Genomic DNA, 22,595 nt, shown 5'->3' with positions numbered 1-22,595 from the left:
TTTTTAAAAAATATCTGGAACTTTAAACTACAGATGTAAATGTGGAGTGAGTGGAGCTGAGCCCTGTTGCTGCAGCCTTCTTGTCCTGCTTCCTGCTTGCTCCAGGGGCAACCCCAGATCTTTCCAATTCATCTGTGCTTTGGGGTTGTTTGAAGATGGTGCAGGTCATTTTTTGCAACCCAAAGGACCTTAACTGATAAAATACTGACGTCTCAGGATACTAGACTCAATATACAAAGGACATTACACAAATTACAGATTGTATCTACTTTCATAAGTTTTCTGTTTAAATAACCATGTCTACTTAATTTTTCTGATCTTGAAATCATTTTTTTTTAAGATTTTTTTTTATGTGAACCATTTTTTTAAAAGTCTTTATTGGATTTGTTACAATATTGCTTCTGTTGTATGTTTTGGGGTTTTTTTGGCCATGAGACATGTGGGATCTTAGCTCCCCGACCAGGGATCAAACTTGCACCCCCTGCATTGGAAGGTGAAGTCTTAACCACTGGACCGCCAGGGAAGTCCCCCTGATCTTGAAATTATTGATAAAGAATATGAACTTGATTTTAAAGCAATCTTCATTTTATGGATAAACATCAGCACCTTAAAACCCTTAAGAGTGTCACTGGACTTTTAAGCGCCAAGCCATCCATTTTTCTGAACTCTGGGAGGTGGAGCTAGATGAGCCATGCAGATGCAAAAGGAACTGGTGCAGATGCTGGGATTTCTACTCATATCTGCACGTTCCTTTAACTTTCTATTATTCGGCTTGAAAATCTGTGGCCCAGAACATAAAGACAAAATAGAAGGGGAGCTAAAATGGCCAAGTTTTATAGTAAAAATCTATACCAAAGTCATGGTTTAACATTTCCTCTATTTGGAACCAACATATTAAAGAAGAAAAGGCCACACAAGGTATTTGCTTCCTTAACATATGTATGTATTTAAAAATATTTGTCACTGCATTTTGACTTACTCAAATCATTTAACATAATGATATTTGTTGGTAATATTGTTAGTAAAATAGAAATAAAGGTAATTTTTGCTTTGGCAGCATATTTCCTTCCGGTATCTCTGAGAGTGAGGGGAAGGAAAGATGTAAAGATCTAAGAAAATTCTGGCGTGGGGAGAGATGAAGAAATGGGGGTTCTCTTTAGCCTTGTGGTGTCCTTGACAAGGCACCTGCTGTAAGGAACACTTTTCAGGTTTATGTGTGATAGTCGGGGTTACGTGTGGTCTCTCTAACTCCATTTCTTTTCCAGTCAAATATTTGTATTTTTTAAATGTTCTTTAGGTAGTGAGGATAAAGGTCCAAGTCATTCTGTCAGAAGCACGTTAAAACCTTTTTAAACCTCGTACCTCGGACTTCCCTTGTGGCGGAGTGGTTAAGAATCCTCCTGCTAGTGCAGGGGTCATGGGTTTGAGCCCTGGTCCGGGAATATCCCACATACTGCGGAACAACTAAGCCCATGCACCACAACTACTGAGTCTGTGCTCTAGAGCCCGTGAGCCACAACTACTGAGCCCGTGCACTGCAACTAGAGAAGCCGCCACAATGAGAAGCCTGCACACCACAACGAAGGCCCAATGCAGCCAAAACAAATAAATTTTTAAAAACCCCAAAACCTAGTTACCTTAATACTTTTAATGGATGCTTTTATTTAGATTATAAAATATACTCTATAGATTATGCTCAGATTACTAGTTAATTATAATCATATATAACATGCTTTCATATTTCAAAAAATAGGGTTATTGTGACCACTACCTAGAGCTGGGATGGACCCTTCCCTCCCCCCAGATTTAATTTGGGTGTGGAGACTGTTTATTTCATACCTCCACTGAGAGGGTATGAAAAGGTTTTTTTATTTGTTTTTTATCACTAGGTAGCTTTTTATTTGTTATTATTATTATTATTTTCATTGAGGTATAATTGACATTATACCTCAGGTGTACAACATAATGACTCCATATTTGTATACATTGTGAAATGATCACAACTAGTCTAGTTAACCTCCATCGCCATACATAGTTACAAATATTTTTTTTCTTATGATGAGAACTTTCAAGATCTACTCTCTTAGCAACTTTCATATATGCAGTACAATATTAATAACTATAGTCACCATGCTGTACATTACATCCCCATGACATATTTTATTTTATAACTGGAAGTTTGTACACTTTGACCTCCTTTACCTACTTCCCCCATGGCCCACCCTCTTCCTCTAGCAATCACCAATCTGTTCTCTGTATCTAAGTGTTCAGTTTTTTTAAAGATTATACATATAAATGAGATCATATGATATTTGTCTTTGTCTGACTTATTTCACTGCATGATGCCCCCACAGTCCATCCATGTTGTCACAAGTGGCAAGATTTCCTTCTTTTATATGGCTGAATAATACTCCATTATACACGACATCTTCTTTATCTGTTCATCTGTTGATGGATACTTAGGCTGTTTCCATCCATATCCTGGCTATTGAAAGTAATGTTGCAACAAACATGAGGGGTGCATATATATCTTTTTTGAGTTAGTGTACTCTTTTTCTTCAGATAAATAACCAGAAGAGGTGTTGCTGGATCATATGGTAGTTCTATTTTTAATTTTTTAAAGGAAACTCCAGACTGTTTCCCATGGTGGCTGCACCAATTTATATTTCCACCAACAGTGTAGTAGGGCTCCCTTTTCTCCACATCCTTGCCAAGACTTATTTCTTGTCTTTTTGATTATAGCCATTCTGACAGGAGCAAGGTGATATTTCATTGTGGTTTGGATTTGCATTTCCCTGATCATTAGTGATGCTGACAACTTTTTCATGTGCCCAATGGCCACCTGTATGTTTTCTTTGGAATAAATGTGTATTCAGATCTTCTGCCCATTTTTAAATCAGATTGTTTGGGGTTTTTTTAGTTATTTTACTATTGAGTTGTATGAGTTCTTTATATATTTGCATATTGACCCCTTATCAGATATATGATTTACAAATATTTTCCCCATTCAGTAGGTCGCCTTTTCATTTTGTTGATGGTTTCTTTTGCTGTGCAGAAGTTTTTTAGTTTGACATAGTCCCACTTGTTTATTTTTGCTTTTGTTGCTTTAGCTTTTGGTGTCAGATTCAAAATATCATAGCCAAGACTGCTCTCAAGGAGCTTACTGCTTACCTTTTCTTCTAGGAGTTTTATGATTTTAGGTCTTATGTTTGAGTCTTTCATTCATTTTGAGTTAATTTTTGTGTGTGGTATAAGATATGGTCCAGCTTTATTCTTTTGCATGTGGTGGTCCAGTTTTCTCAAAACCGTTTGTTGAAAAGAATGTCCATCCCCATTGTATATTCTTGGCTGCTTTGTCATAGATTAATTGCCCAGATAAGCATGTGTTTCTTTCTGGGCTCTCTATTCTGTTCCATTGATCTATGTGTCTGTTTTTATGCCGGTATCATACTGTTTCAATAACTATAGCTTTGTAATATAGTTAAAAATCAAGGAGTGTGATGCCTCCAGCTTTGTTCTTCTTCCTCAAGATTGCTTGTAAAGGTTTATTAAGCACATAATGAGGCTTTCTGGGGAGAACAGTGTGGTTTCTGAGCAGGTCCAAGAATGGCTATCTTGAGAGAGCAGGGATAGGAGACTGACTTTGTTTTCACCATGATCAAGAGGTGGGGTCCTCATGTGGGCCAGGGCTTGCATGCTTTGAACTTCCCTTCAGTGCCAAAGGAGGAAGCACCCGGGACTTCTTATAACTTTCCAAGATGTGGGGTAAAAGGAGGAGGAAGTGGTGAAACTTGAAAGCTGTCAGCAAACATCAAAAATGGAGTCAGATTCTTTATTATAAGAATAAAAGACTTAAAGTCTCATGTTCATTAATAATAAAATATTTAATTTGTAGTTTATTATACTTTCCCACAATGTTCCATAATATAAGAAAACCATTTACGCACATTTAAAAATTAGTATATGGTCTTAGAAATTTTAAGAATTGAGGAAAAAGAAAGTACTTGAGGTGGTATAAAATAGTTTTAAAAATATCATGCAAAAGGAACTTTCAAGCTGGCTCATTCAGAAGTCATTTTACCCCACTTGTAATGTGTCCGTCTTTTCTCTATTAACAGAAAAGTTTCACTTAAAACAAAAAAGTGAGCAAGTAAGGTATTATCTTTATTTTGGGCTTCCAAGTTTGTGACATCTGAACTAAATCAATTGCTGAGGGCTACACTACCAATGTGAGCCTTGGGACTAGTCTGTCCCCTGTTAGATTGTAAGTCTCACTAGGGCTGAGACTTCAGAGTCTCTTCTGTTCACCACTTACCATTACACCAGGGGTCCCCAACCCCCCAGCCGTGGCCTGTTAGGAACCGAGTCGCACAGCAGGAGGTGAGCGGCGGACGAGTGAGCGAAGCTTCATCTGCCGCTCCCCATTGCTTGCATTACTGCCTGACCCATCATATCCCAACCCCCCCACCCCGGTCCGTGGAAAAATTGTCTTCCACAAAACCAGCCCATGGTGCCAAAAAGGTTGGGGACTGCTGCGTTACACAGTACCTGACACGTAGTAGATAGGTGAAAAATATTGGATGGATGGTTGGTAAGTTCAAATGAGTTGCCACTAGGTGGCAATGTTTTCTCGGGCCTGTGCTGCAAATCTTCACAGCATTAAAGCAGTCGATACCTGGTGGCTATGCCCAGGATCACATCAGTCACACATGTCCAAACCTCTGTGATCCAGCCCCCTCATGGCTGAAACGTCATCCCCCACCAGCCTTCTAAAATGTTAGGGGTTGGAGAATCACACAAGAATTTCTCATTGTAAGTCATCTTAGATATTATCTGTTCTATTTCAACTCCCTGATTTTTCAAGCCAACAAAATGGGGACAGCCAAGCCCTAAGCCTCAGAGTGGCAGTGTAGCCTTCAGCAACTGATTTAGTTCAGGTACATCAATTTCAGAGCCCAAAATAAAGATAATACACTGAACTACTATAGATACATGATATATGATATATATATGATTTAGTACAGTTACTGGCCCACAGTAGGTGCTCAATAAATACTACTTCCTTTCCCCTTCTCTGTAATAGAGGTATAAACAAAATGTTGTGGGGACACACAGTGAGGAGCAGTAACTGTAAGAGTTTTCTGAAAACTTTTTAAAGAACCTGACACTGGAGATTGGAAGGATGAATGGGAATTTGGAGGTGCAGAAGGAAGAGAAAGTTCCAGGCAGAGGACAAAGCAAATAGAGAGGAGCGTCAGTGGGTCCTCTGGGAAGCAGATGCTGAGGCAGAGTTAGGAGTGCACTGCCCCAGGTCTCTCTGCCTGCTGTCCCTTGGCACAGCCCCGTTCCCTCCCAACATGTCTCACTCTGTTATTTCAGGTCTCAGCTCGAATGTCAGACATCCTCAGAGGGGCTTCCCTATTTCTCTAGAATAATCACTGCAGTCTACCTCCCCTCCTGTTCTCTTTTCTTTATGAGCACATCCACTACCTGTTTATTTGTGCATTGTCTGTCTCCCCAACTACAGTGTGAGCTCACTGAGGGCAGGACTTTGTCTGTCTTTTCATGGTGGCATCACCAGTCCTTAAAATAGAGCCCTTTGTAAACACTGTTGAATGAATAGATGAATATATGAGTTCCAGGACACAGAGAAAGGTACACAATACCAGTTATAAAGGTGAGGAACCTCTGCACAGCAACGACTGTCCTCTCTATCAAAAGCTCCTTCCAGAAAGGCAGGGGCAGATTGTACAGTCTCCTCCCGTACATGTAGCTGCCATGTTCTCTGCTGTGAAGAGTGGGTTTTGAGCCAACCATAGATGAACTTCTTATGTGTCCCACGGTACCTCTCACTGCCTCCCTGTGGTGTCAAGAAGAATGAGAGAGGTTGCTTGAGCTTCTGGTGGGGAGGAATGTGCTGGAAACAGAAAGGACACAGCCATAGGCAGTTACAATTTATCTCATACTCAAATCACTCATTGTCATTGTCCTACTATAGTCTCAGATCCAGTTCTCAGAACAATAAAACCCTCTTATGACATTTTTAATGTCCTAAGCAACTAAGAAAACTTAGGAAAATTTCCCATACGAGGGAAACGTTGGATTAATTATGTCCAGAGTTCTGAACCACGTCAAAAAGAAAATCTTCATAAATGGCAATTAAACTGTCTCACCGTAATGCAAGGACAGACCTGCAGTGCTGTCCAGTGCAGGAAATGCTGTTGGGAGAAGCAGGAGAATTCTTCTTCAGTGCTTTTCAGCGTTAATAAGGGCAGATTTTCTTTCTTTTGTTACTAAATGTGCAACGCCACATCTTCTATTCTTGTTGCCAGATGGATGTGGTTTAGCACAATACTATCCCATCAGCATTTCTTTTCAAACATAAGTCAGTATAATGCTGAGCTGGAGGCTATATAAAAGTAATTAACCACAAAGACAAATGCAGTTTAAGTAGCTGTTCAAAAATCTGAGACATTGTGAAAAGTTATCATTTAAAAAACAAAAACACCTAAAATTTCCTGAAACATCTTGACCTTTTATACCTAACCTACAATACATGATTTCACACTTATGATGAAATTATGCCCTGAATTGACTTCACACTATTTTAGTTTCCTTTTTTGGAGATTCACAGTCTTTGCAGTTATATGAAGAAAAGGAAATAAAAGTAAAAATACCATGAAGCTATAGATTATGTTTGTGTGTTTTTTTACATTTAAAAAAAACCCCAAACCATCTTGGCCAGGTTTTGCTTTTTTACCACTAGAAGGTGCTAACATTACCATTAAAAAAAGTTCATTGTTTAGTGTTTCAAGTGTGACAAACTGGTGAGCCCACAGAGAAATGTATTATTGTGTTTATTTTTGAAGAATTAACTAACAATAGTTTGATTTGAAAAGACAACATATAAAGGTTTTTTTTTTCTCAAATGGGAAAACACTTAATCATAAATGTGGTTATTAGTGTTCAATCTAAAAAATAATATAAAGAAGGAATACATACAATAAATAAAAAAATAAAATCATCTCTTAGTCTTTCAAATAAAGTAAACTGAAATGTATTCTTGGTATGTTGAGATGACTCAGTTACAATGCTTCTTGAATTTTGTATCAAGGTAAAATAACAGACCAAATGAACAGAAAATGAATGAATAAGATGTTCATCTCAGAGCAGAAGCAAGAAGAACTACAAGCCTGCAATCTGCAGAATGAAAAACACAATCACAGAAAGATAGACAAAATGAAAAGGCAGAGGACTATTTCCCAGATGAAGGAACAAGATAAAACCCCAGAAAAACAACTAAATGAAGTAGAGATAGGCAACCTTCCAGAAAAAGAATTCAGAATAATGATAGTAAAAGATGATCCAGTACCTTGGGAAAAGAATGGAGGCAGGGATCAAGAAGATGCAAGAAATGTTTAACAAAGACCTAGAAGAACTGAAGAACAAACAAACAGAGATGAACAATATAATAACTGAAATGAAAAATACACTGGAAGGAATCAATAGCAGAATAACTGAGGCAGAGGAATGGTAAGTGACCTAGAAGACAGAATGGTGAAAATCACTGCTGCGGAACAGAATAAAGAAAAAAGAATGAAAAGAAATGAAGAGAGCTTAAGAGACCCCGGGGACAATATTAAATGCAACAACATTCGAGTTATAGGGGTACCAGAAGGAGAAGAGAGAAAGAAAGGACCTGAGGAAATATTTGAAGAGATTATAATTGAAAACTTCCCTAATGTGGAAAAGGAAACGGCCACCCAAATCCAGGAAGCACAGAGAGTCCCAGGCAGGATAAACCCAAAGAGAAACAGGCCAAGACACATAGTAATCAAATTGACAAAAATTAAAGACAAAGAAAAATTATTAAAAGCAACAAGGGAAAAATGACAAATAACATGCAAGGGAACTCCCATGAGGTTAACAGTTGATTTCTCAGCAGAAACTCTGCGAGCAAGAAGGGAGTGGCACAATATGTTTAAAGTGATGAAAGGAAAGAACGTACAACCAAGAATACTCTACCCAAAAAGGATCTCATTCAGATTCGATGGAGAAATCAAAACCTTTACAGACAGGCAAGAGCTAAGAGAATTCAGCACCACCAAACCAGCTCTACAACAAATGCTAAAGGAACTTCTCTAAGTGGGAAATACAAGAGAAGAAAAGGACCTACAAAAACAAACCCCCCAAATTAAGAAAATAGTAATAGGAACATACATACTGATAACTACCTTAAATGTAAATGGATTAAATGCTCCAACCAAAAGACACAGCCTTGCTGAATGGATACAAAAACAAAACCTGTATATATGCTGTCTACAAGAGACCCACTTCAGACCTAGGGACACGTACAGATTGAAAGTGAGGGGATGGAAAAAAATATTCTGTACAAATGGAAATCAAAAGAAAGCTGGAGTAGCAATACTCATATCAGATAAAATAAACGTTAAAATAAAGAATGTTACAAGAGACAAGGAAGGACACTACATAACGATCAAGGGATCAATCCAAGAAGATATAACAGTTACAAATATATATGCACCCAACATAGGAGCACCTCAATACATAAGGCAAATGCTAACAGCTATAAAAGAGGAAGTTCACAGTAACACAAAAATAGTGGGGGACTTTAACACCTCACTTACACCAATGGACAGATCAACCACACATAAAATTAATAAGGAAACACAAGCTTTAAATGACACAATAGACCAGATAGATTTAATTGATATTTATAGGACTTTCCATCTGAAAACAGCAGATGACACTTTCTTTTCAAGTGCACACTTAACATTCTTCCAGATAGACCACATCTTGGGTCACAAATCAAGCCTTGGAAAATTTAAGAAAATCAAAATCATATCAAGCATCTTTTCTGACCACAATGCTATGAGATTAGAAATAAATTACAGGAAAAAAACTGTAAAAAACACAAACAAACACATGTAAGTTAAATAATATGTTACTAAATAACCAAGAGATCACTGAAGAAATCAAAGAGAAAATCACAAAATACCTAGAGACAAATGACAATGAAAATATGACGATCCAAAACCTATGGGATGCAGCAAAAGCAGTTCTAGGAGGGAAGTTTATAGCTATGCAAACCTACTTCAAGAAACAAGAAAAATCTCAAATAAACAATCTAACCCTACACCTAAAGGAACTAGAGAAAGACAAACAAACAAAACCCAAAGTTAGTAGAAGGAAAGAAATCATAAAAGAGCAGAAATAAATGAAATAGAAACAAAGAAAACAATAGCAAAGATCAATAAAACTAAAAGCTGAAAAAAAAAAAAAACTAAAAGCTGGTTCTTTGAGAAGATAAACAAAACTGATAAACCTTTAGCCAGACTCAACAAGAAAAAGAGGGAGAGGACTCAAAACAATTAGAAATGAAAAAGAAGAGGTCACAATGGACACCACAGAAATACAGAGCATCATAAGAGACTATGCCAATAAAATGGACAACTTGGAAGAAATGGACAAATTGTTAGAAAGGTATAACCTTCCAAGACTGAACCGGAAGAACTAGAAAATATGAACAGACCAATCACAAGTAATGAAATTGAAACTGTGATTTAAAATCTTCCAACAAACAAAGTCCAGGACTGGATGGCTTCACAGGTGAATTCTATCAAACATTTAAAGAAGAGCTAACACCCATCCTTCTCAAACTCTTCCAAAAAATTGCAGAAGAAGGAACACCCCCAAACCCATTCTGTGAGGCCACCATCACCCTGATACCAAAACCAGACAAAGATCCTACAAAAAAAGGAAATTACAGACCAATATCACTGATGAATATAGATGCAAAAATCCTCAACAAAATACTAGCAAACAGAATCCAACAACACATTAAAAGGATCATACACCATGATCAAGTGGGATTTATCCCAGGGATGCAAGGATTCTTCAATATATGGAAATCAATCAATGTGATACACCATATTAAAAAATTGAAGAATAAAAACCATATGATAGGGACTTCACTGATGATGCAGTGGTTAAGAATCCATTTGCCAAGGCAGGGGACATGGTTTCAAGCCCTGGTCCTGGAAGATCCCACATGCCACGGAGCAACGAAGCCCATGCACCACAACTAATGAGCTTGCACTCTAGAGCCTGTGAGCCACAACTACTGAGCCCACGTGTCATGATTACTGAAGCCCGCATGCCTAGAGCCCATGCTCCACAACAAGAGAAGCCACCACAATGAGAGGCCCGTGCACTACAATGAAGAGTAGCCCCTGCTCGCCACAACTAGAGAAAGCCCACATGAAGCAACAAAGACCCAATGCAGCCACAAATACATACATAAATAAATTTATTTTAAAAAATTTAAAATAACCCATTTGATCATCTCCATAGATGCAGAAAAATCTTTTAACAAAATTCAACACCCATTTATGATAAAAACTCTCCAGAAAGTGGGCATGAGGGAACTTACCTCAACATAATAAAGGCCATATATGACAAATCCACGGCAAACATCATTCTCAATGGTGAAAAACTGAAAGCATTTCCTCTAAAATCAGGAAGAAGACAAGGATGTCCACTCTCGCCACTATTATTCAACATAGTTTTGGAAGTCCTAGTCACAGCAATCAGAGAAGAAAAAGAAATAAAAGGAATCCAAATTGGAAAAGAAGTAAAACTGTCACTGTTCGCAGATGACATGATACTACACATAGAAAATCCTAACAATGCTACCAGAAAACTACTAGTGCTAAGCAATGAATTTGGTAAAGTTGCAGGATACAAAATTAATGCATAGAAATCTCTTGCATTCCTATACACTAACAAGGAAAGATAAGAAACAGAAATTAAGGACATGATCCCATTCACCATTGCAATAAAAAGAATAAAATACCTAGGAATAAACCTACCTAAGGAGGTAAAAGACCTATACTCAGGAAAACTATAAGACACTGATGAAAGAAAACAAAGATGACACAAACAGATGAAGAGATATACCACTTTCTTGGATTGGAAGAATCAATATTGTGAAAATGACTATACTACCCAAAGCAATCTACAGATTCAATGCAATCCCTATCACATTACCAATGGTATTTTTTACAGAACTCTAACAAAATATCTTAAAATTTGTATGGAGACACAAAAGATCCCGAATAGCCAAAGCAACCTTGAGAGAAAAAAAAAAAAAAACCAGAGCTGGAGAAATCAGACTCCCTGACTTCAGACTATACTACAAAGCTACAGTAATCAAGACAATATGGTACTGGCACAAAAACAGAAATATAGATCAATGGAACAGGATAGAAAGCCCAGAGATAAACCCACGGACATATGGTCACCTTATCTTTGATAAAGGAGGCAGGAATGTACAGTGGAGAAAGGACAGCCTCTTCAATAAGTGATGCTGGGAAAACTGGACAGCTACATGTAAAAGAACGAAATTAGAACACTACTTAACACCATACACAAAAATAAGCTCAGAATGGATTAAAGACCTAAATGCAAGACTGGACACTCTAAAACTCTTAGAGGAAAACATAGGCAGAACACTCTTTGACATAAATCACAGTAAGATCTTTTTTGACCCACCTCCTAGAGTAATGGAAATATAAACAAAAATAAACAAAGGGGACCTAATGAAACTTAAAAGCTTTTGCACAGCAAAGGAAACTATAAACAAGACAAAAAGACAACCCTCAGAATGTGAGAAAATATTTTCAAACCAATCAACGGACAAAGAATTAATCTCCAAAATATATAAACAGCTCATGCAGCTCAACATGAAAAAAAGCAAACAACCCAATATAAAAATGGGCGAAAGACCTAAATAGACATTTCTCTAAAGAAGACATACAGATGGCCAAGAGGCACAGGAAAAGCTGGTCAACATCACTAATTATTAGAGAAATGAAAATCAAAACTACAGTAAGGTATCACCTCACGCTGGTTAGAATGGGCATCATCAGAAAATCTACAAACAATAAATGCTGGAGAGGGTGTGGAGAAAAGAGAACGCTCTTGCACTGTTGATGGGAATGTAAATTGATACAGCCACTATGGAGATCAGTATGGAGGTTCCTTATAAAACTAAAGATAGAATTACCATATGACCCAACAATCCCACTACTGGGCATATACCCAGAGAAAACCATAATTCAAAAAGATTCATGCACCCCAATGTTCATTGCAGCACTATTTTCAATTGCCAGGTCATGGAATCAATCTAAACGTCCATCAACAGACAACTGAATAAAGAAGATATGGTACATATATACAATGGAATATTACTCAGCCATAAAAGAGAATGAAATTGGGTCATTTGTAGAGATGTGGATGGACCTGGAGACTGTCATACAGAGTGAAGTAAGTCAGAAAGAGAAAAACAAATATTGTATATTAATGCATATATGTGGAATCTAGAAAAATGGTACAGATGAACTGGTTTGCAAGGCAGAAATAGAGACACAGATGTAGAGAACAAACATATGGACACCAAGGGGGAACAGCGGGGTGGGGGTGGGATGAACTGGGATATTGGGATTGACATATATACATTAATATGTATAAAATAGATAAATGATAAGAACCTGCTGTATAGCACAGAGAACTCCACTTCGCTGTACAGTAGAAACTAACACAACATTTTAAAACAAATATACTCCAATAAAAAAAATTAAAGAAAAAATAAATTAAAAAAATTAAAGATTATGAGTTGGACAATTGTTAGAAAAAAAAAGATGTTCATCTCAACATTGTTTAAAATACTGTATAATGGCTATTTTATGGTATCTTCACATAGTGGACCTGTGTAATCATAAAAATGGTATAGATGTTTATTGTCATGGAAAGCTATCATGCAATTTATTAAGTTAAAAATGCATGTTATCACTAATCATTAGAGAAATGCAAATCAAAACCACAATGAGGTATCAGCTCACACCAGTCAGAATGGTCATGATCAAAAACTCTACAAACAATAAATGCTGGAGAGGGTGTGGAGAAAAGGGAACCCTCTTGCACTGTTGGTGGGAATGTAAATTGATACAGCCACTATGGAGAACAGTATGGAGGTTCCTTAAAATACTAAAAATAGAACTACCATATGACCCAGCAATCCCACTACTGGGCATATACCCTGAGAAAACCATAATTCAAGAAGAGTCATGTACCACAATGTTCATTGCAACTCTGTTTACAATAGCCAGGACATGGAAGCAACCTAAGTGTCCATCAACAGATGAATGAATAAAGAAGATGTGGCACATATACACAGTGGAATATTACTCAGCCATAAAAAAGCAAAATTGAGTTATTTGTAGTGAGGTGGATGGACCTATAGTCCGTCATACTGAATGAAGTAAGTCAGAAAGAGAAAAATATCATATGCTAACACATATATATGGAAACTAAAAAAAAAACAAAGGTTCTGAAGAACCTAGGGGCAGGATAGGAAGACATAGAAAATGGACTTGAGGACACGGGGAGGGGGAAGTGTAAGCTGGGACGAAGTGAGAGAGTGTCATGGATATACACTACCAAATGTAAAATAGCTAGCTAGTGGGAAGCAGCTGCATAGCACAGGGAGATCAGCTTGGTGCTTTGTGACCACCTAAAGCAGTGGGATAGGGAGGGTGGGAGGGAGACACAAGAGGGAGGAGATATGGGGATATATGTATATGTATAGCTGATTCACTTTGTTATACAGCAGAAACTAACACACCATTGTAAAGCAATTATCCTCCAATAAAGATGTTAAAAATGCATGTTAAAGTCGTTATGGGCAGTCGGTGATAGGATGGACTCCAGTGATTCTTTAAAGTCTGTGTATTTTGGTTGGTGGAAAATGATGAAAAGGATAGAGTTCACGTCTATGTAGATGCTGGTTGGACAGAGGCAGCATGTGTAGATGCAGGATTTTGGGGTCATAGGGGGTCATGAGACTGCATAAATTTCCAGAAATTAATAGAAATCTTGGATAACCCTGGGCCATGAAACTTGGACTCAAGGCAACCTAGATCTCAAGGGACAAGGGAGGGAGGGCTCCAGGTAGCAGCATCCAGATTACATAAAGATGTGTGTGTGTGTGTGTGTGTGTGTGAGAGAGAGAGAGAGAGAGAGAGAGAGAGAGAGCGCACCTGCAAGTGAGAGCAAGAGAGGGAGAGAAATTCACATATGAGAAGAGAATTGGGGAATGGAGAGAGAAATCAGTTGTGCTTATGAAAAACCCAACTACAGTTATATCTGTAATCCTGTAATAGTCACATTTCATGCAAATATAGACTCTCTTCTGGTTTCCTCCCTGCTTCTGATTAGAAGTTGAATGTATTGCCCAATATCCCTGACAAGTAGATACCTCAAGTCGTAGGAAACTCAGTGCTTTTGGGGGAAGTCCTTTCCATTTTGAAAAACGTCTGTGTTTAGGAAGTTCTTCGTATTAAACTGAAAATTTCATTCATTCATTCATCTAACTAATGCTTATTAAGTGTGTACTACGTGTCAGGCATTGTTCTGTTTACTGGGGAGGCAGAGGAACTGCCGGGACAGTGCCCAGGCAGGAGTGGTGGCAACAGCAGCAACCTGCACCCACCAGCAGGGGCAGAGGCTACAAGGCAGCAATGCCAGAACAGTGCCAGCTACTGAGGAGACTTTTAGTGGCCAGTGGGAGAAAGGGAAGCCACCCAGAAGCTGCCCAGTGGAAGGGATTTGCATGGGTCTAGAGTTCCAGCAACTACAATAACCGGAGGCTGCTGTTATAATGTCCCACTTTTCAGAAGCTATACACAGTCCTTACATCCCATCCTACGCTAGTATGGTCAGGTTAACACAGGTTACACTACAAATCACATCTCTGTAATTCTATTCTTGAGCTATTTTATGCCATGGTGTGTCAATTTACATTACAAATCTCACCTGTCAAGATCTGAAGTTCTAAGACTATTATCATTTGCTGGTGTCAGTCCTAGATTTCTGCCGCTTTTAAAAGTGATGAGCAGTATCTTCATCCAATCTATTTTTCATTATATTCACTAAAATATTGCAAAATAAGAATTTGAGATCAGACCCCGAGACATCATCAACATGTGCAGGGAGAAAAAAAAGTCTGTTTGACAAAATTTGGATTGAACATCAGATACAAATCAACACCACATATGCCATCATCCAGGCAGTTATTGTTCATTTGCCACTAAGATATCATGAGAGACGTTGCCAAGGGCTTTGATGAAATTACACATCTGCAGTATTACCACCAGTCTCCAAAGCTTATCAAAACAGGAAGTGGGCGGGTCAGGCCCAGATCTTTCCTTGTGATTGCAGACTATCTCATGGTGATCACGTCTTCATTTTCTAAACGCTTACACACCACTCTTTGACTAATTCATAATAGAATTTTGCTTAAGATGGTTATTACATTTATTTACCCTGAAATGTCTGCAGAAGTTTCTTTCTTTTATGAAAATTAGAAACGTTAGCTCATTTTCAGTTCTTCCACTATTCTGTATGATTTTCAAAAATAATTATGTCAATAATTAAGTAATATGTTCTGCAAGTTTTTTAAGGTCATATATCTAAGATAAGAAATAAGAATTTAGAGTTGTTACCTGCTTTTTTTTTTCCTGTTCCTTTTTTTTTTTTACATCTTTATTGGAGTATAATTGCTTTACAATGGTGTGTTAGTTTCTACTTTATAACAAAGCGAATCAGTTATACATATACATATGTTCCCATATCTCTTCCCTCTTGCGTCTCCCTCCCTCCCACCCTCCCTATCCCACCTCTCTAGGTGGTCACAAAGCACCGAGCTGATCCCCCTGTGCTATGCGGCTGCTTCCCACTAGCTATCTATTTTACGTTTGGTAGTGTATATATGTCCATGCGACTCTCTCGCTTTGTCACAGCTTACCCTTCCCCCTCCCCATATCCTTAAGTCCATTCTCAAGTAGGTCTGTGTCTTTATTCCTGTCTTACCCCTAGGTTCTTCATGACATTTTTTTCCCCTTAAATTCCATATATATGTGTTAGCATATGGTATTTGTCTTTCTCTTTCTGACTTACTTCACTCTGTATGACAGACTCTAGGTCCATCCACCTCATTACAAATAGCTCAATTTCGTTTCTTTTTATGGCTGAGTAATATTCCATTGTATATATGTGCCACATCTTCTTTATCCATTCATCTGATGATGGACACTTAGGTTGTTTCCATCTCCGGGCTATTGTAAATAGAGCTGCAATGAACATTTTGGTACATGATTCTTTCAGAATTATGGTTTTCTCAGGGTATATGCCCAGTAGTGAGCAGCTCATGCAGCTCAATAACAAAAAAACAACCCAATCCAAAAATGGGCAGAAGACCTAAATAGACATTTCTCCAAAGAAGATATACAGACTGCCAACAAACACATGAAAGAATCCTCAACATCATTAATCATTAGAGAAATGCAAATCAAAACTACAATGAGATATCATCTCACACCAGTCAGAATGGCCATCATCAAAAAATCTAGAAACAATAAATGCTGGAGAGGGTATGGAGAAAAGGGAACACCCTTGCACTGCTGGTGGGAATGTGAATTGGTACAGCCACTATGGAGAACAGTATGGAGGTTCCTTAAACTACTACAAATAGAACTACTTGCTTTTTATAGCCTCCTCATTATCTTGGCCTCTGTTTTCTTCTTACTAATGTTCAGCCCATCCTATTCCCACCCTCCTCCATGGGATTCAGGTTTGACTGGGAAAAACACTAACCAAGTAGCTGCTGCCAGAGGATGGGACCAAAAAGCTGAAGCGAAGGCTTGATTGTCTGATTTAGATGAGAGCAGTGAAGGACAGTGAGATGAGGGCAAGCTAATTAATGTCCATCCGGAAAGACAGAGCTAATGCATAGCAAATAGAAGGTCAAAGTTGGGGTTCAAAAGCAAGCCAGGACTGGACTTCCCTGGCAGTCCAGTGGTTAAGATTCAGCACTTTCACTGCCGTGGGCCCCAGTTCAATCCCTGGTCGGGGAACTAAGATCCTGCAAGCCGCACAGCACGGTCCCCGCCAAAAAAGCAAGCCAGGACCAGGAAAGAATGGTGTAAAGCTATTCTGTCAAATTCAGTGACCACTAATCACGTGGGCTCCTGAGCACTTGAAATGTGGCTAGCACCACTGAGGAACTGAATTGTTGATTTCAGTTTAGTTTAAACTAATTTACTTTGAAATTTAAAATTTGAACCAATGTAAAAATGTTTTCATTAAATACAACTCCATTGTTCTGAGAAGATTACATTGCACCTTAACCATCGAATCATGTAAATGTTACTGTAATGGTGTAGTGTGCATGGTGGGCCTGTGTCTTTTCTAGTATTACACATAAACACATTACCAATCTAGTTGGTGTCAACAAAATGATTTAAATGCTTTTTCCTACACATCGATGTAACACTGTAACACAATTATTTGGATGTTTATACAGAAAGCACCAGTTACAGTGATACCTATGTAAATTGTAATTGGTAATCAAATGGAAATACTTATTATTTCAATTAAAACAGTTATATTATTGTTCTAATTTAAAAATTAAGTATGGACAAAATTTTAAGTTTAAAACTAGGGCATACTTGTGATTAGAATCAAATGGAGATGCAGAAGCCAGTCCTACAACTAGAGCAATAAAGGAGAAAAAAAGACTAGGGGAAGACGTGTCCCAAATTTCACAAGTCATGACAATTGCAGTTTTTTGTGGCCAAGCAAAACGAAAAAGCAGTTTGCTTGTTGTATAAGTGTTCTTTAAGATAATAAAGCAGACTATATTAGAAAGAGTATCAGAAAATACATGGTGTATTTGATAAGTTTCCTCTCAACAGTCAAAAAGATTTGAAAAGAATAGACTAAATTAGTTGCCAGAAGTCAGAAGTGAATATCCAACAGCAATTTAAAAAATTATGTCTAATAGGGTTTGAGCTTGTAACTTTAGCTAGATATTAAATGACTTAGATTCTTGCACAAAAGAGAAAATCATTTTTAGATGGAAACATGGTAAAAGAAATTATTATTTCATTTCTGGAAATATTATAAAATTACTAGGAAAAGAGTAAAAATCATATTTTATAAAAAATAAAATATCTTCAATGAAGTCACCAAACAACTGCCCATAGAATACAAGCTCTTCTTAAGAATATCAAAGATTGATTGATTCAGAATTGGAAAGACTGCAAGTACTTTTCTTTAACACATTTCAAGTGCTTAGGATGAGTCATGCCTAATTAATACTTTGGTTATGTTTAGTCTCAGAGGACTTCCAAACTTATGAAGAAGTGTTGTCAACTCATAGACTAAAAAACAAAATTCGTGGCCTAGAGATATTTGAAATTTTTATGACTGTCAAAGAAGAATTTCAGCTAAATATGAAAAAATTTTGTTTATATCATGATGGAGGTGCTTCAGCTGTTACGTCAAAAATCTGGATTTATAGGAATTTAAAAATAAGAGATTTATGTTTCCCTTATTGCTTTCTTCCACAAAATGATACATATTGAAAATATTTGTGCTCAGTTTTCTGAATCAGACTCATAAAAAGTGTCATGGATACAGTTATTAAAATTGTTCCATATATACATGCCAATGCTATGAATCAGCACCAGTTTATGGCACTGTTGAAAGAAGTAGAAGACCCTGAATTTAATGATCTTGTGTTATTTACCAGTGCTCATTGGTTGAATTGTAAAAGAATTTTACCAAGATTTACTATGCTGTTAACCCCAATTCAAGATTTTCTTGAAACAAAAGAATATTTGCCACATTTTCAATAATGGCAGACAAAACTTGGCAGTTATGATTTACGTTTTCTCAGTCATATCACACTGCATGTGAACAGGCAAAACTTGAAGCTCCAAGGATTAGAACAGCTTATTTGTAATCTAGATCTATAGATATAAGAATTATTGTTGATATTGAAATTTTTCATAATACTAGTTAGTAATGATTTTACACATTTTTCTAATGTGAATTAATAAGCAGAATATTTTAATTATAACCAAGAGTGTTATGTAAATTGTCTGAAAAAACATCCAAAAGAATTTGAAGAACATTTTGTTTGCTAATGATAAATTTGGAGTTTCTTTGCTTCCTCCCCCTGCAACTTTATTGAGATATAATTGACGTATAACATTGTGTAAGTTTAAGGTGTACAATGTGAGGATTATGCAATGATTACTAAAATAAGGTTAGTTAACACATCTACCACTTGACATAATTACCTTTTTTTTTTCTTTTTGAGGAGATGGTGTTGAGAACATTTAAGATCTACTTTCTTAGCAACTTGCAAGTATACAATACAGTATTGTTAATGATAGTCACCACACTGTACATCAGATCCTCAGAACTTGTTCATTTTATAAGTGGACGTTTTTACACTTTGACCAACAGAGGTGCTTTCAATTTATGCAGTACCCCCTTTGAATTTGAAGTTAACACTGAATTGTCTTGTTAGTGAACTTACTAGCCTTTGACATAGTTTTGAAATTGATATGCTTTTAAGGATGTCAAACCTTAGAGTTTGTTTTATTGTGTGATGTTTGTGTAAGAAAAATTATTGAAAACTGTAAGACATCATCAATCAGCTAATTATTAACTGTACACTTAAACTAGGTGGACATAAAATCTAAAATTTAAAAACTAGCTTCAAAAAGTAGATAAAAATTTAAGATCATGAGCTTTTCAATATGGCTTATATTTGTAGTTTCTTATTGTTTAAAAGTGCTTCAGACTTCCGGGTAAGATGGCGGAAGAGTAAGACGCGGAGATCACCTTCCTCCCAACGGATACACCAGAAATACAGCTACACGTGGAACAACTCCTACAGAACACCTACTGAACGCTGGCAGAAGACCCCAGACCTCCCAAAAGGCAAGAAACTCCCCACATACCTGGGTAGGGCAAAGCGGAGAGATTCCCGCACAGAGGAGCGGTGCCGAGCGGCACTCACCAGCCCGAGAGGCTTGTCTGCTCGGCCGCCGGGGCGGGCGGCGCTGGAAGCTGAGGCTCGGGCTTCGGTCAGAGCGCAGGGAGAGGACTGGGGCTGGCGGCGAGAACTCAGCCTGAAGGGGGCTAATGCGCCACAGCTAGCCGAGAGGGAGTCCGGGAAAACTCTGGAGCTGCCGAAGAGGCAAGAGACTTTTTCTTCCCTCTTGGTTTCCTGGTGCGCGAGGAGAGGGGATTAAGAGCGCTGCTTAAAGGAGCTCCAGAGACGGGCACGAGCTGGGCTAAAAGCGCGGAGCCCAGAGACGGGCGTGGGACGCTGGAGCTGCTGCTGCCGCCGCCAAGAAGCCTGTGTGCGAGCGCAGGTCACTGTCCACACCGCCCTTCCGGGAGCCTGTGCAGCCCGCCACTGCCGGGGTCCCGGGATCCAGGGGCGGCTTCCCTGGGAGAACGCACGGCGCGCCTCGGGCTGCTGCAACGTCACGCCGGCCTCTGCCGCTGCAGGCTCGCCCCGCACTCCGTGCCCCTCCCTCCCGCCCGGCCTGAGTGAGCCAGAGTCCCCGAAGAGGCTGCTCCTTTAACCCTGTCCTGTCTGAGCGAAGAACAGACGCCCTCCGGCGACCTACACGCAGAGGCGGGGCCAAATCCAAAGCTGAGACCCAGGAGCTGTGAGAACAAAGAAGAGAAAGGGAAACCTCTCCCAGCAGCCTCAGAAGCAGCGGAGTAAAGCTCTACAATCAACTTGATGTACCCTGCATCTGTGCAATACATGAATAGACAACAAATCATCCCAAATTGAGGAGCCAGGAGTCAGTGCTGTGCCTCTGAGGTGGGAGAGCCAACTTCAGGACACTGGTCCACAAGAGACCTCCCAACTCCACATAATATTAAACGGCGAAAATCTTCCAGAGATCTCCATCTCAACACCAGCACCCAGCTTCACTCAAAGACCAGCAAGCTACAGTGCTGGACACCCTATGCCAAACAACTAGCAAGACAGGAACACAACGCCACCCATTAGCAGAGAGGTGGCCTAAAATCATAAAAAGTCCGCAGACACCCCAAAACACACCACCAGACGTGGACCTGCCCACCAGAAAGACAAGATCCATCCTCATCCACCAGAACACAGGCACTAGTCCCCTCCACCAGGAAGCCTACACAACCCACTAAACCAACCTTAGCCACTGGGGAGAGACACAAAAAACAACGGGAACTACGAACCTGCAGCCTGCAAAAAGGACACCCCAAACACAGTAACATAAGCAAAATGAGAAGACAGAAAAGCACACAGCAGGAGAAGGAGCAAGATAAAAACCCACCAGACCTAACAAATGAAGAGGTAATAGGCAGTCTACCTGAAAAAGAATTCAGAATAATGATGGTAAAGATGATCCAAGATTCTATTTCCCAGATCCAAAATCTTGGAAATAGAATAGACAAAATGCAAGAAACAGTTAACAGGGACCTAGAAGAACTAAAGATGAATCAAGCAGCGATTAAAAACACAATAAATGAAATAAAAAATACTCTAGATGGGATCAATAGCAGAATAACTGAGGCAGAAGAACGGATAAGTGAGGTGGAAGATAAAATAGTGGAAATAACTGCTGCAGAGCAAAATAAAGAAAACAGAATGAAAAGAACAGAGGACAGTCTCAGAGACCTCTGGGACAACATTAAACGCACCAACATTCGAATTATAGGGGTTCCAGAAGAAGAAGAGAAAAAGAAAGGGACTGAGAAAATATTTGAAGAGATTATAGTTGAAAACCTTCCTAATATGGGAAAGGATATAGTTAATCAAGTCCAGGAGGCACAGAGAGTCCCATACAGAATAAATCCAAGGAGAAATACGCCAAGACATATTAATCAAACTGTCAAAAATTAAACACAAAGAAATCATATTAAAAGCAGCAAGGCAAAAACAACAAATAACACACAAGGGAATCCCCATCAGGATAACAGCTGATCTCTCAGCAGAAACTCTACAAGCCAGAAGGGAGTGGCAGGACATAATTAAAGTGATGAAGGAGGAAAACCTGCAACCAAGATTACTCTACCCAGCAAGGATCTCATTCAGATTTGATGGAGAAATTAAAACGTTTACAAACAAGCAAAAGCTGAGAGAGTTCAGCACCACCAAACCAGCTTTACAACTAATGCTAAAGGAACTTCTCTAGGCAAGAAACACAACAGAAGGAAAAGACCTACAATAACGAACCCAAAACAATTAAGAAAATGGGAATAGGAACATACATATCGATAATTACCTTAAATGTAAATGGACTAAATGCTCCCACCAAAAGACACAGATTGGCTGAATGGATACAAAAACAAGACCCATATATATGCTGTCTACAAGAGACCCACTTCAGACCTAGAGACACATACAGACTGAAAGTAAGGGGATGGAAAAAGATATTCCATGCAAATGGAAACCAAAAGAAAGCTGGAGTAGCAATTCTCATATCAGACAAAATAGACTTTAAAATAAAGACTACTAGAAGAGACAAAGAAGGACACTACATAATGATCAAGGGATCGATCCAAGAAGAAGATATAACAATTGTAAATATTTATGCACCCAACATAGGACCACCTCAATACATAAGGCAAATACTAACAGCCATAAAAGGAGAAATCGA

This window comes from Hyperoodon ampullatus (genome assembly GCF_949752795.1).
Source record: "Hyperoodon ampullatus genome assembly, chromosome: 7".
In the NCBI taxonomy this organism is placed as follows: domain Eukaryota; kingdom Metazoa; phylum Chordata; class Mammalia; order Artiodactyla; family Ziphiidae; genus Hyperoodon; species Hyperoodon ampullatus.
The sequence above is the reverse complement of the archived record's forward strand: the minus strand, read 5'-3'. Positions refer to the sequence as shown.